Raw genomic sequence first — 15498 nt, 5'->3', positions numbered from 1 at the left:
ACCCCTGAGCAGTCAGACCCTCTACCCCCAGCGTTTCATGGCAGGGACCAAAAGAGACCAAAATTTATTTCTCTCCTATAAACAAGCGAATAAATCCATGTAAAACTTCCCCTTTTCTGTCTTGCTTACTTACCTAATTAGAAATGGTAGTGCAAGAAAATAGCATTTACATACCTAGGGAAGCTGTTAGCTAGGAAGAAGGTGGAACTGAAAGTCCTAATTTATTTCTTGACAGGTCTGTGTGGACTTGTTAGAGCCATTTTAACACAGGAAAGAGATTGAGTAGAGCTAGTAAGAGATGACATTCTAAATACGAAGGACCCAACTTTTGAGAAGGCTTTGATTGTTAGATACTCCTACATTTCATGAAGTTTTGGATTTGTTTCTTCAAAGGTCCTTACCACCCTCAAGGTGTTATGATTCTGAGTTTCTCAAGGTTGTAATACTCTAGAACCCTAAGACTTTAAAGTCTTAAAGGCTCTAAAATGTTGTAATTCTTGTGGAACAAGTTTACAAAGGGAGGATGAAGTTGTGGACTAGCCAGTACTCAGCTCTCTCTCCTCTATCTGCTATTCACTTAAAGTTCCAAATGTTTAAATGCCTATTGGAAAATATGAAAATTATGGCACACTTATCCATGTAAAACTTTATACTCTGCAGATAATTTAAATGACAAAGAAAAATAGTATGTAACAAACAATACCTAACTTTTTACAGCATTGTCCAAATTGTCTTATATACAGGAAGAAAAAAATAAGAATGACCAAAGGTAATCATGATTGTTTCATGTTGATAGGAAAATAATTTTCATTTTCATTATGCTTTTCCCAATTTACTAATATTCTAAATTATGCATGTATTTTTATAATCAGAAAAAAATGTTTTAAGTTCAAACGTGTCGGGTCACACCTGGCGCTGCCAATTTATCTCGGAGTTGGGACAGAGATGAGTCATCGTAAAGGAGAGGAAGGGGCCAGCTGGGCTTTGACAAGGGCTATTTTTGAAGGGGAAGGACTAGCACTGGATAGGGTGGGAACTGATCAGCTCAGCTAGAGTCCGACCCGGAAGTGCTGACTGTGGCACCGTGCAGGGCAAAATCCAGCCGCAAAAGCTGGGAATTACGTGGCAGCGAGGCTGGACGGGTCCAAGGCCACCACCCCCAGCGCCCTCCGGCAGAAGGCCCCTCCTCCCATGGTTCCCGCCCCTTGCCTCTCCCCATTGGCCCGCTGAACAATGTTTGGTTCCTAAGGCCTGCCCCGTTGGGTCCTGCGAGGGATGGGGCGGTGCCTCCCCCACTTCCACCGGGCTGGCCATGCTGAGTGTGGCAGGACGCGAGAGGCTGGGGCCATTTACTTTCACCACCTCAGCAGTACCTTCCCTGTGTTTCTCCTTAGTCGTGGACTATCGAGACTCAGTGGAAAGAGTGGTTTTCCCACTTGGGAGCTGAGCATTTGGTGAGGTGCAGACGTCTGCTACACTTCCTCCAGTTCCCTGCTGGCCAGGTTTTAGTTTTCCAGAGGTGATGTCATTACAAAACCTTTACATGGTCCTAATGCCCGTCTTTAAGATCTGAGAGCCACTGGAAATCCGAGATCCTTAGAGATAATTGACCGCATAATTTATTGTTCAAACTAGGACAGCTTTGAAAGCCTAAGGGGATACTATTAATAATTACGATTAGCACAGCAGTCATAAATGTGAACTGTTCTGGATCTTACAACCACCCTACTTAGAAACCACCAGGTCCTAGGCCTAGCTCATTTTTTTAAACTTTTTTTTTTTTTGTAAAATGTATATAACATAAAATTTTCCATTTGAACAATTTTAAATGTACAATTTAATGGCATTAACTACATTCACAATATTGCATAACCATCACCATTATCTATTTCCAAAATTTTTCATCATCCCAAACAGAAATTCTACCCATTAAGTAATAACCTCCCCATTACCCACGTCCATCTACCTCTGGTAATCTCTTAATCAACTTTCTGTCTCTTTGAATTTGCCTATTCTAGGTGGTTCAGGGAAGTAGAATCATGCAATATTTGTCCATTTGTTTCTGGCTTATTTCACTACATAGAATGATTTCAAGGTTCTAGCGTGTATCAATCTTCTGAACCCTTCATAACATTTTATGACTGAATTATATTATAGTTCATGGATGTATCACAGTTTGTTTATTCATTCATCTGTTGATAGACACTTGAGTTTTCTACCTTTTGACTATTGGTGAATAATGCTACTATGAACATTCCCATACAAGTATTTTATTCCTTGCTTTCAATTATTTTGAGTTTATACTTAGGAGTGGAATTGCTGGGTCATGTGGTAATTCTATATTTTAACTTTTTGAGGAACTGCCATACTGTGTTCTACAGCAGCTGCATCATTTTACATTCCCGCCAGCAATGTCTGAGGGTTCCAATTTCTTCATGTTCTCACCAACACTTATTTTCTGATTTCTATTTTTATTTTTTATAGCCATCCTAGTAGATGAGAAATGGTATCTGGTTTTGGTTTGTATTTTCCTAATGACTAATGATGTTGTACATTTTTCCATGTGCTTATTGGTCATTTGTATTATCTTTTTTAGAGAAATTTTTATTCAAGTCGTTTGCCCATTTTTTTAACTGTTGAATTGTAGGAGTTCTTTACATATTCTAGATATTAAACCCCTATCAGATATATGATTAGCAAATACTCTCTCCCATTCTGTGGATTATCTTTTCACTCTGTTGATAGTGTCCTTTGATACAAAAAGTTTTTAATTTTAGCCAAGTCCAATTTATCTATTTTTTCTTTTGTTGCTTGTGCTTTGGTGTCATATTTAAGAAACCTCTGCCAAATCCAAGGTTCCTGTGACCTATCTCATTTACAGGTAGAGAAATTGAAGCCTATAGGGGCAAAAGCCTGAGTTCTCAAGGTCACTGGAAGTTAATGACAGCTTGGACTTAAATCCAGAGATCTATTTACAACCAGTGATTGAAAAATAACAATAAAACACTTTTTTAAAAAAATTACTGAGTGGAGTTTTATCTTCAGTAATAAAACAATATAATAGAGTAAGCCTTGAGAACAACTTTGCTCTTAGAATAAACAGAGAAAGTTGTATGAATAGTTCAAATTATTGTGACAATAAATAACTTTGATTGGATAATTTTGGGATCAGTTTTAAACAAACAAACAAATGAAAGTTGATGTCTTGGATAAAGAAACAAACAGGATCCTGTCTTACTCCAGGACATAAAGTTTATCGAATGGCCTTTTAATTCATGGCCTGGGATAGTAGGATTTTAGAAATCTGAATCTTTCCTGGCTGAGTTATCTGAGGAGTTCACTGTTGAAACCAAGAGCCAAAATGTCAATTTCACTTGAAAACATTTTTTCACCAGTGTCTATTCATAGAAATGCCCTTGCAAATTTTAAAAAATTGAGCACACATCTCTGAAGTTTAAAATCAGTTTATTCAACAACTATCTACAGAGAACTTTAGGTCTCTTAGGGTCTTTATTTTTTTTTATCTATCAATTTGTAAAGTAAATATTAGGAATTTCTCTTTCTCTGAGATCTACATATTACACTCTGTTACAAGACTATCTACCATTTATCCAAGTCAAGATAAATGTGGTATGTATGTAATGCTGATGCTTCCCCATCATATTCATTTCTGGACATTTTAAAATAGCATCATTTGTTTTTTCCTTCAAGACTTTGAGGTTTGGGATAGAAAGCAATTAACTAGAAATCACTAGGATAGGAAGGAGGAACTCTTAGACCCTGCCCTAATCAGCGTAGGTGGCAATTACGGTGGGGTCATTCACATATTATGTTGTGCTTTAAAGAAGAATATGGAAGCTTTTAATTTCAGAAATTTTAAAAAATTTCTGTCCAAAGTAGAAGCTGAATTCATTCAGCATTTAATTTTATAAGTAGAGAAATTGCCACTTATAATATCTCCCTCTTTCAAATTTTTCACCAACCTTCCCACCCTTTGAGCCAATCTTCTATTAGAACTGTCTTTAAAAATTAAAAAACCTGGAAAAAGAAGTGTGTATAAATATGAATTTTGTACCTGCAGAGCATAGCTCACCTCAGGAACAAATAATTTATCTCCTTTGCTTCTTCCCAAAATTTCTGCAAAGATTTATAGTGAGTATTTTACCTTATTCCTCCCTATACAAATCAGACCATTCTAGTATAACATGTGTTCTAGCTCAGTCTCTCTTTTGAACATGTGAGATTACTTGGTTCTAAAGTTGTTTTCAGATTAGGGTTGTCTCACTGATAAGAAGAAAAGCCCTCAGCCAATCTGTGGGCTGCAAGATCTGATTTCTTACTAGTTAAAGGTTACTCATAATTGGAGTGGCCAGATTTAGCAGATAAAAATAAGGATGCCCAATTAAATTTTAAATATAAAATCTTAAACTCAGTTTTATTGTGCACCCTGTATTTTATCTGACAACCCAATCCATAATACAAATATATACATTTGTTATTTCAATTTAACATGTATTCATTGAACACCACTAGAATAAAACATTGGGCTAGGCTTTGTAGGTCAAACTGAAGGTAAAATTTATATTCTCAAGGAATTTATGATTATCGGAACATACAAGGGAGGACACCAAACTTCTATGTAAACAAATGAAAACTACATGTATAATAATATTACTACACAGAACTGACTGTCAGTCTCTGTGTAGTTTGTTTCTTTGAATTTTGAGTATTGGTCCCTTCCAGGTATTTGCATTTGTAAGAACACCAAAGTCCTTCCTCTTGTAGTAAAGCTCTGTCTTGGAATCAGCAAGGCTTTGGCCTATTCATTGCTACCAAAGCATAAACATATTGTATTAAATAGGACTGTCCCACATTTTAATTCTCTGTACAATAAAGTGAAAAATTAGAAAATTAGATACTTAAATGCTCTTTTTTTCATTATAATTTCAAAACTTCATCTTAATTTGTGATTGATATTTAATCAGTAGTGGTTTGTTATGCTTGAGCTTTTGATTTTGTCTTCTGGTAAGAATGTAATGGAATTTAATGATCTCTAAACACTTAAGAAGATGGTACTTCAAAGAACCCTGTGACTGTGCAACTTAATGGTTTTGCAAAGTGAGTCATTTTATTCTCTAATTTATGAGTTGATAAGCAAAATGATTTAGTAGTTTAGATACTAATGTTTTCTATCAAATAATATAAAAGGGATAATATTCCAAGTGGGGAAACTTTCTTTTTCATCTCTCTCCTTCCAAATGACAGTAACTATTTATTGAGTTCTTTCTCAATGCAGGCACTGTGCTAAATGCTTTACGAAAATCATTTAATTTAATTCTTATGGAGAAACCAAGTCTGGAGAGGTTAGAGGTGTGGTCCTATACTTTTTGGAAGATCTCTGGTGACCTTGTAAACATTATCAATAGAAAGTACAACAGTACACAACATTTTTTTAAAAAGAGTTTTAAAGGACCCAATTTAAAGGAGAGATTGGGATTAAATATTAAGAAAAACTAACAATTGTCACCCCAGTAAACTTTAATAAAAAAAAATATTCAGAAAAACTTCCTAGGGGATCAAATATATGGTGATGGAAGGAGAACTGATTCTGGGTGATGAACACACAATGTGATTTATAGATGATGTTATACAGAATTGTACACCTGAAATCTATGTAATTTTACTAACTATGGTCACCCCAATAAATTAAAAAAAAAAAAAAAGAAAAAGAAAAACTTCCTGATAATGAAGAACTGGAAGAGGGAGAGTGGAGAGATTTTCTTAACTACACATACTGATGTATCAGTTGACATTTATATGTGTAGGAGACAATAGAGATGAATGAACCCTTTAAATATTCTTTGAGCTCATTAATTCCAGGAAAAGGAGTTTGCTTAGAGACCAAAGAGGGGAACTTTATCTGCTGTGTAGCTTCAACCCCACATCCATTTATTGTGGGACCTCGTACTAAGCCATTTGCTTCAATTTCTACTTCAGAAACAAAAAGTAATAATTATCTACCTCTAGTTATTTGGATTCTTCAGTGGAATATGTCTAAAACTGAACTCACTTTCTTTCTCCCTTTCTTGATCTTGTTTGTCTCTTTAGTTGTATGTTTTTGTTTTTTTTGTTTTTTGTTTTTCCTTTCCTTCTCTTTAAGAACCAAACTCCTTAAATAAAAGAGTCTTCATTTCTTGCCTCCATTTCTTAATCTCCCATTTCCTCCTAAATCCAAGTCTGGCTTCTCTCCTCCTCACTCCACTGAATCTTTTCTGGCTGGGTCCTAAAAAACAAATAAAAAAATCCCCTAAAACACAACTTTAATAAGTTATAATTTACATATGATAAAAGTTATTTGTCTTAAATGTTCAATTCTGTGATTTTTAGCAAATTTACAGAATTGTACAATCATCACCACAATCCAATTTTAGAACATTTCTATTGCCCCCAAAAGATCCCCAAATGTGCCCATTTGCAGTCACTCACCTTTTGAGAACAGATTCAATGAACAATTTTCAGTCACAACTTAAGTAACTGTTGTGATGCATTTGGCACTGCTAACCATACCTTTCCTTTTGAAACTTTCTTTTCCCTTCTTTCTATCCACCACTCTCTCCTGGTTTCCCTCCTAATTTTCTGGTATGTCTTCACCGATTAATTTCTCTGCTGACTTTAAATATTGCTGTTCCATTCTGTCCTGATCTCTCAGCCTACACTCTACCTAGGTAATCATATCCATCCTCATGACTACAACTGCCACCTGTAAGCCAATGACTCCAAAATCTCTTTCCAGCTCAGACTTATGCCCTGAGCTCCAGACTGGTATAGTATAACAGTAAAAATATTTATTATCAACAGCAGTTCTTCTCTTGAGCTCTGGCTATTATAAAATGCAAATAGGAAATTCATCAAATTAGGAGATAAATCCTGTTCTTCTTGGAGGAGGGAAATAAGATTCATCCATATCTTATTAAGTTTCAAAGTGGTGGATGAAATATAAAATATATACATGATCTCTGAAGTTTACAGACCATAATATACTCTGCTTAGCAGACCTTGTAAGTTAGAGTTTTAATGTACTTTCCTCTCTCACTTTATTCTAACTCACTTTTTAATTTAAAGATATTTTTTACGTATCTGCCTCACCAGCAGATTAATGTAAACTCAAGAGCAGGACCAAATCTTTTTCTGCTTTTTCTTTTCATAGGAAAGCACAGTGCTTGGTACATAGTAAGTAAAAGTGTTTGTAGAATAAATAAATGAACAAATGACTATATTGGGGCAGAGCATACTTGAAACTGAACTGGTGTGTTAGTGTAGTGAACAGTGATGGTGTGCTGCCAAATGTCATTTTCCATTTTTGTCTCCTTATAGCAAAATTATCGTTGTATTATAACAACCCATTTTCCTCCGCACAGCCATATACTTTTGTAATCCAGTCATAGCAATCCCATTTCTCTTGCTGGTGACTGATTTAGGATGGGGATATGAAGGAATTCTGGTCAATGAGAAGTAATGGGGAGTCTGCTATAAGTTTCCCTTATAGAGATACAGAGGCATCTTCTTTCTTTGAACTTTATAGTGTCTAGATGTGTCAACTTGAACTATGGCAGCCATCTTGTGATTATTGGGGAAGTTACTATCTAAGGGCAAAGTCAATATATTGAGGAAAGCAGAGTAGAAAGAAGCATCTGGTCCTTGCAGATATTGCTGGGTAGAAATTAACCAACTCTGAAGATGTCCTAGCTTGGGACTTCTTTATGTGATTTGCCCTATTGTTTCAACTATTTAGAGTTGGGGTTTCTGTTTCTTCCAGCTGAAAGATTCATAACTGATCATGTTAATAAATGGATAACATAGCAGGCAACTTATGTCTTTTCTTTTTCTCATCAGACTAGAGCGGAGTGTGGATAAAGGGCACGTGTCAACCCTGCTGTCATCTCTGTTGTCTGTATTGGACTACACTCCTACCATGTAGATGTTCTTGTAAGCCTCCTCTGGAAAGACTGTTTGCACACACTAACCTTGATAGTCTCGTATCTGGGCAACAAAAACAAAATTAGCATGTCTGATGAAACCAGAAAGACAAATTTTAGGATCAGAGATATGGAAACTTCTTGCTTTTACTGATGAAAATGAGAATTTTCAGCCTTACTCTACACCGAATGCTGGCATTTTCAGCTCAAAGGGAGAGTCCTAATAGTAATAATTTTCAGGAGACTTGAAGATATAGATTGATAATGTTTCTTTGTAGTCATTACAATATTTTTATACACGTTTCAGTATTTTTACCTTTTTCTCTTCCCTTTCCATCTACTCAAATTCTGCCACTTATGCCAGACGCAGCATAAGGGTGCGATTTCACCCTTGTCATAAACATAATGCATCATGAGGTAACCTCTCTCTTCTAATCTCTTAAGTATTAATTGCCTCTGTACTTTATTTAGTAATTGGTCATGCAATGCTTTGTGAGATCTCTATTGTTTTGAAGTATTGTTCAGATCTTTATTATTTAATTTTCCATGTTTTTCCTCTTCAACTGTTAGCTTCTCAAAGACAGAATAAATGTCGAGGTGTCCCCACACAAGCACTTTATCAATTGGATAATAAATTATCAATTTATTAAATTATCACATCAATAATTTTTATTATACATTTTTAATATACAATGTTAAGAGTGTATAGAGGAAGAGGTTTAGCAAAGGAGTTAGAAATCTCCTTAGAAGTTTTCCTTGAATTTTGTTGCTGATTGCTAACTAGATTTTGGGGATTGTAAAAATATCCTTAGTTTACCTCCTAAAGTGTATAGTGGCTCGGTAGTAATAGGTATGGGGATTCAAATAAGACAGCATTTGTTTAAGGGTTTATATGAACTTGACCCCCATGCTTTATTTTCTGTCCACTTTCCTCAAAACAAAGCACATTACTTTGTCTTTCATTTGTCCATAACAAATGTTGAAACACATTAAACAATGTATAGAGATTTGGGAATAGGTTCATGGGTGTTTGTTGTACTGTTATTTTTTTTTAATAGACTTCATTTTTTAGAGCAATTTGAAAAATGGAGGAAGATATAATAGAGATTTCCAATGTATCTCCTGCACTGAAACAAGAATTGTCTCCCTCATTGTCAATATCCTGCACTGGAAGGGTACATTTGTTGCTATTGGCACGTTTTTGTTGCCCAAAGACCATGGTTTACAAGTATATTAGGGTCCACTCTTGGTGTACATTGTATGGATTTGGGCAAATGTATAATGACATGTATCCACCATTATAGTATCATACCGAGTACTTCCAACGCCCTAAAAATTACCTGTTCAACCCTCCCTCCCTCTGTACCGCTGGCAACATTGATCCTTTTACTATCTCCATAGTTTTGGCTTTCCTAGAAATATGAATATTTAACATAAACATCCAGTTAACATGACCATTAAAATCTATTTTTTCACCCTATCTTCAAGCAGGATGGAAAGAAGAAACCATACTTGTGACAATGCTTGTACATAACATAGTAGTATGTTTACAATGTTGTGCAACCATAACTACTGTCTAATTCCAGATAATCTCATCACCCCAAAAATGAAAGGTCTAATATGTGGTCTTTTTATTTTATTATTGTTAGTTTCAGGTGTACAAAACAATGTAATAGTTAGACATTTACACCACTTACAAAGTGATAATCCCCTCTCCCAATCTACTACCCTTCTGACATTGCATATAGCTGTTACAATTCCATTGACTCTATTCCCTATGCTGTACTCCACATCCTGTGACTATATGTATATCAAATTATAATTGACATTCATTATTATTCAGCTTCAGCTTCAGGTGTACAGCATAGTGGTCAGGCATCTATAACGTCCATGATGTGGTCTCCCTAATAAGACAAGTGTCCATCAAATACTCTAATACGTGGTCTTTTGTATCTAGCTGTTAGCATAATGTTTTCAAGGTTCATCCATGTTGTACCATGTATCAGCACTTCGTTCCTTTTCATGGCTGAATAATATTCCATTGTATGGATATATCAAGATTAGTTACCCATTCATCAGTTGATGGACATTTGGGTTGTTCCCACCTTTTGGCTATTAGGAATAATGCTCCTGTGAACATCTGTGTACAAGTTTTTGTGTTGATATATGTTTTCAATTCTCTTGGATATATAGCTAAAAGTAGAATTGCTGAATCTTATGGTAACCGTATGTTGAACATTGTAAAGAAGTGCCAAACTGATTTCCAACATGGTTGCACCATTTTATATTCCCAACAGCAATGTGTAATAGTTCAAATTGCTTCATATCTGCTCCAATACTTGTTATTTTCTGTCTTTTGATTCTTGCCATCCTCATGGGTATGAAGTGGTATCTCATTGTGGTTTTGGTTTGTATTTTCCTGATAACTGATTATGTTGAACATCTTTTCATTTGGTTGTTGGCTATTTCTGTGTCTTCTTTGGAGAAATGTCTATTCAATCCTTTGACTTTTTTTTAATTATGTTGAGTTGTAAAAGTTTTTTTTTTTATATTCTGGATACTAGACCCTTATTAGATGTATGATTTGTAAATATTTTCTCCCATTCTGAATATTTACAATTTCTTGATTGTATAATTTGGTGCATAAAATTTTTAAATTTTAATGCAGTCCAATTTATCTATTTTTTCTTTGCTGCTTGGGTTTTTGTAACCTTTGTAATCTAAGGTTACAAAGATTTATATCTATGTTTTCTTCTAAGAGTTTTATAATTTTAGCTCTTATAGTTAGGTCTCTGATTCAGTTTGAGTTAATTTTTGTAAATGGCATGATGAAGAAGGGCCAATATCACACTTTAGCATGTGGCTATCTAATTGTCTAAGCACCAATTATTGAAAAGACTATGCTCTTTCTCTGTAAATTGTCTTGGCACATGTTGAAAATCAATTGACCATAAATGTATGGGTTTATTTCTGCATTCTCAATTTGATTCCATTGATCTATATGTGTATCTTTATGCTAGTACTACAGTGTTGATTGTTTTGGCTACTCTGTGTCCTTTGAATTTCCATGTGAGTTACAGGATTAGCTTGTCAAGTTTTGCAAAAAAGCCAGCTGATATTTGGCTAAGGAATGTGTTGAATCTGTATGTAGATCAATTTGGATAGTATTTTCATCTTGACAATATTAAGTCTTCCAATCATGAACATGGGATCTCTTTCTATTTAGTTAGGTCTTTAATTTCTTTCAATGATATTGTGTAGTTTTTTGTGGAAATATCTTGCATTTATTTTAAGTTTATTCTTACATACTTTATTCTTTCTGGTGCTATTGTAATAGAATTGCTTTCTTAATTTCAATTTCTATTGCTGATACATAGAAATACAATTGATTTTTATATATTTATTTTGAATTCCGCAACATTGCTGAACTAATTTATTATTAGCTCTAAAAGATTTTGTATATGTGTGTCTGTGTATGTGCACGCCTTAGGATTTTATATGTACAAGATCATGTCATCTGCAAATAAAGATAGTTATATTTCTTCCTTTCTAGTCAGTACATTTTTTGTTTCTTTTTCTTCCCTAATTGGCCTGACTAGAACTTCAAGTACAAGATTGAGTATAATAGTGAGAGAGGATATCCTTTTTCCTGATCTTAGGTGGAAATCATTCCATCTTTCTAAATATGATGTTAGCTTTGGGTTTTTCATGGACACACTTTATCATGTAGAGGACGTTCCCTTCTATTACTAGTTTGTTGAGTATTTTTCTCATGAAAGGGTGTTGGATTTTGTCAAATATTTTTTCTGTGTCTCTTGAGATGATCATGTGTTTTATTCTATTCATATAGTATATTACATTCATTGATTTTTCATATACTGACACAACATATCTTGCTTTCCTGGGATAAATCTCACTTGGTCATGGTGCATAATCCTTTTTACATGCTGCTGGATTAGGTATTCTAGTACTTTCTTGAGGAAATCGAGTTTATATTCATAAGGAGTATTAGTCAGTTGTTTTCTTTTTTTTCAAGGTCTCTGTGTAGTTTCAATATCAAGTTAATAATGGCCTCATAGAATAAGTTAGGACGTGTTACCTCACTTTCTACTTTTGGAAAGACTCTGTGAAGGATTAGTATTAATTCAAATTTAAACGTTTGGTGGAATTCATCAGTGTAGATATCTGGTCCTTGGAAAGTTTTTTGATTACTAATTTTATCTCTCTATTTGTTATAGGTGTATTCAGATTTCTTCTTGGTTCCGTTTTGGTAGTTTGTGTCTTTCTTGGAATTTGATCATCTCTTTTAGGTTATCTAATTTGTATAATCATTTTTATTTCTGTATTTTTGGTAATAATGTCCCTTTTTACTCCTGATTTTAGTAATTTTAGTTTTTTTCTTTCTTGATTAGTCCAGCTAAAGGTTTGTAAATTTGTTAATCTTTTCAACTTTTGATTTCATTGATTTCCTTTGTGGTTTTTCTAATCTTTATTTCACATATTTCTGCTCTAATCAGTGTTATAGCCTTCCATCTGCTTCCTTGTTTGTCTTTCTTTTTTTAATTTGTTAAGGTGGAAGTTTAGGTTATTGATTTGAGGTCTTCCTTTTTTTAACATAGGAATTTAAAGCTTTAATTTTCCTTCTAAGTACTGCTTTTGCTGTATTCCATGAGTTTTGGTATGTTGTGTTTTCTTTTTCATTTGTCTCAAAGTATTTTCTAATTTCCCCTGTGCTTCTTTGACCTATTGTTTATTTAAAAGTGTGTTGTTTAATTTCCACATATGTGTGGATTTCCCAAATTTCCTTCTGTTATTGATGTCTAATTTCATTCCATTGTGGTTAGAGAACATACTTTGTGTGGTTTCAGTCCTTTTAAATGTATTGTGCCTTTTTTTTTTATGGCCTAAGATATGGTCTATCCTAGAGAATATTCCGTGTGCACTTGAGTTATTATATAGTTTGCTTTTACTGGATGGGGCATTCTATAGATATCTGTTAGTTCTAGCTAGTATACAATGTTGTTCAAGTACCCTATTTCTCTGTTGGTTACTAATCCCCCTATCTTCTGGCAGCACCTCACCCTAGTCCTCTAGTATGTCTCATTATTTGAGCCTAGAGCTTCTTGTGTTCAGTTCCTCCATAGAGAGGGATAGGTTTGTAACTACTCTTCATATAGATACAATTCTCTTGTTTTTGATCTCTTTCCTTACCCCGACCTTCTGTGGTATTTGCTGCTTCATATTCCTGAGCTTTTGTGGAGTTCCTGCCTGCCTGGCTGATTGGCTTGCTTCTTGTTACTTTCTCCTTCGGTAAGCACTTTCTATGCTCTGTTTAGTCAGTTGCCAATGCTCTCTATCTTTTGTCTCCCAATTTAAAATATAGTTCTGGGTTAGAGCTGTCAAAGACAGAGTTTCCATTTTTACTTTTTGTTCTTGTTCTGGAACAATTTCAGAAAAGGAAGAGGGAAGAAACATCTTTAATCTACCATTCCAAAACTGGAAGTTTGTTTTTCTGAATAATGCTGTGGTTTATTATCTCACTGGATAATTCCAGCTATTAATTATTGTAGTGATTTTGATACCCTTTGATTTTTGTATAAAGTCCTAGTTAGTTTGTGCTGTTCAAAAATGTGAAGAAATGTTCACAAAAAGGGGGTTTCTTGTGGCATGTTAGGCAAGTTACAATTTAGTTGTGCAGTCCATTGGCATTTCAGTGCAAACAGCATTGGTCTCATGCTTCTATCCTAAAATGCTCTGTTCTTTGCATGTAGAGCAATAGAAGCAGTTGTTCTCTTCTACTCTGAGAGTGATTATCTCTTAGTAGCAGGTAGAGTGATTCAGTCTTCTGTATATCTTACAGGAGACTTTATTATTTGTGGAGGATAGAGTACGAGGAGAGGAGAGCTCCAGCAATGTGTCAGGGATTACACATTCTGGATTAGTATAAAAAGAAGCAAACTCTTCCCCCACTGCAATTTCAAAGCCTGAAAGTAACACCCCACATCTAAGGCACTGAGAAATCACATTATTCATAAAAAGGACCATGATTCACATGAACGGAACAAAATGGAATTATCAAAAATAGAGTCTGTAGATCAATCTGTAGCAAAAATATCTTCTGACTTAACTTATAAATTGTCTATAATCACAGGAAGGACCATTTCATTGAAGTTCTACTGCCTTCTCCTTCTCCTCCTTGGCTGAATAAATTTTACACTTCCCCCATAACATGTCCTTGTAGGTCAAGGTATTTGGAAAACAGGTTTTGCCATGAGGCCTCCCCTCTCTTTTTTTCCCTTATAGTCCTTTTAAAATGAGACGTGCTTAAACCTTGCTTAAAACTTGTTTAAACCTTATACCTTGTGTTAGTTGTGCTCCTTTAATTGGTCACCTGGAATTATTGAGCATCTGTTATTTTTATGCTTTGTATATTGACTCACTATTATTTTTAGTATCAATGATTATAATAACCTGCAGAGTGGGTAGAAGGGCTTCACATTTGATACAATTTGAATTCCTGCCAGAGATATTATTTGTTTCAAATATGAGCAATATGATTTCAATCCTTTTCAATCCCTGGACAGTTTTTCTCCTTCTATTGATTTCCTGCCTCTCCAAGAATAATAAATCCTTTTTAGGGAGCAGTAAATAGAAAAAAGCAGTTCCAGTTTGGTAGCTATTACTGTATTATGTATATCATATACATTGTTATATGTGTAACATATATTAATATATATAATACACACACACACACACCCATACACACACATAGTATTGAGTGCCTAATGTTCAAGGAACTGTGCGAGGTGTTTAAAGGGATCAAAAGATGAGAACATCAGATGCTTTCAGCTGCAAGTAACAATAACAAAGACATATGTGAAAACATTACTAAATATAAAGACATTTATTTTTTTGCTAAAAAGAAGCCAGAGGAAGGCCAGTTCCAGGGGAGGTACAGCGGCTCAATGATGACTTTAAGTTTTCCGCTTAGCATCATCAATGGGTTGGCTTTTGTCTTCAGGATTATATATTAATGTTCACAAGATGTCTTAGTTCTAGATATCTTGTCCTTATATAACCACATCCAATGGCTGAAAAATGGCACTTTTTCCTCATCTATCTCTTTTCATCAGGGAAGATAATTTATCTTCTAAGTCTCTGGGATATTTCTTCATCTGCCACTGGCTCAGATCAAATTACGTGCCTATAACTTAGCTGAAGGGAACCTGGAAAAGTATCTGTCATTACCAATATATAATGTGGAAGTGTGTGTGTATTGTTGGACAAACAGTAGTGTCTGCCACAGGAATACAATGAAATCTCAGTCCTCCTTCAAGAAGCTTTGTGTCTCTAGAGGCAGAAAGACAAGCTGCAGTTATATTACAATTTCTGTGTGGTAGCTTCCTGGACACATCCATGGGCTTCAAATGAACGATCCCTTTTAAATTTATCAAAGAAGACTGCTCTAGGTACTTTCGATTTGGAGTTGTCAAAAGTTGTCCTCTCTGATTTTGAGTGATGC

This window comes from Rhinolophus ferrumequinum, chromosome 11 (genome assembly GCF_004115265.2).
Source record: "Rhinolophus ferrumequinum isolate MPI-CBG mRhiFer1 chromosome 11, mRhiFer1_v1.p, whole genome shotgun sequence".
NCBI classification, from domain to species: Eukaryota; Metazoa; Chordata; class Mammalia; order Chiroptera; family Rhinolophidae; genus Rhinolophus; species Rhinolophus ferrumequinum.
This window is presented reverse-complemented; position numbering follows the sequence as displayed.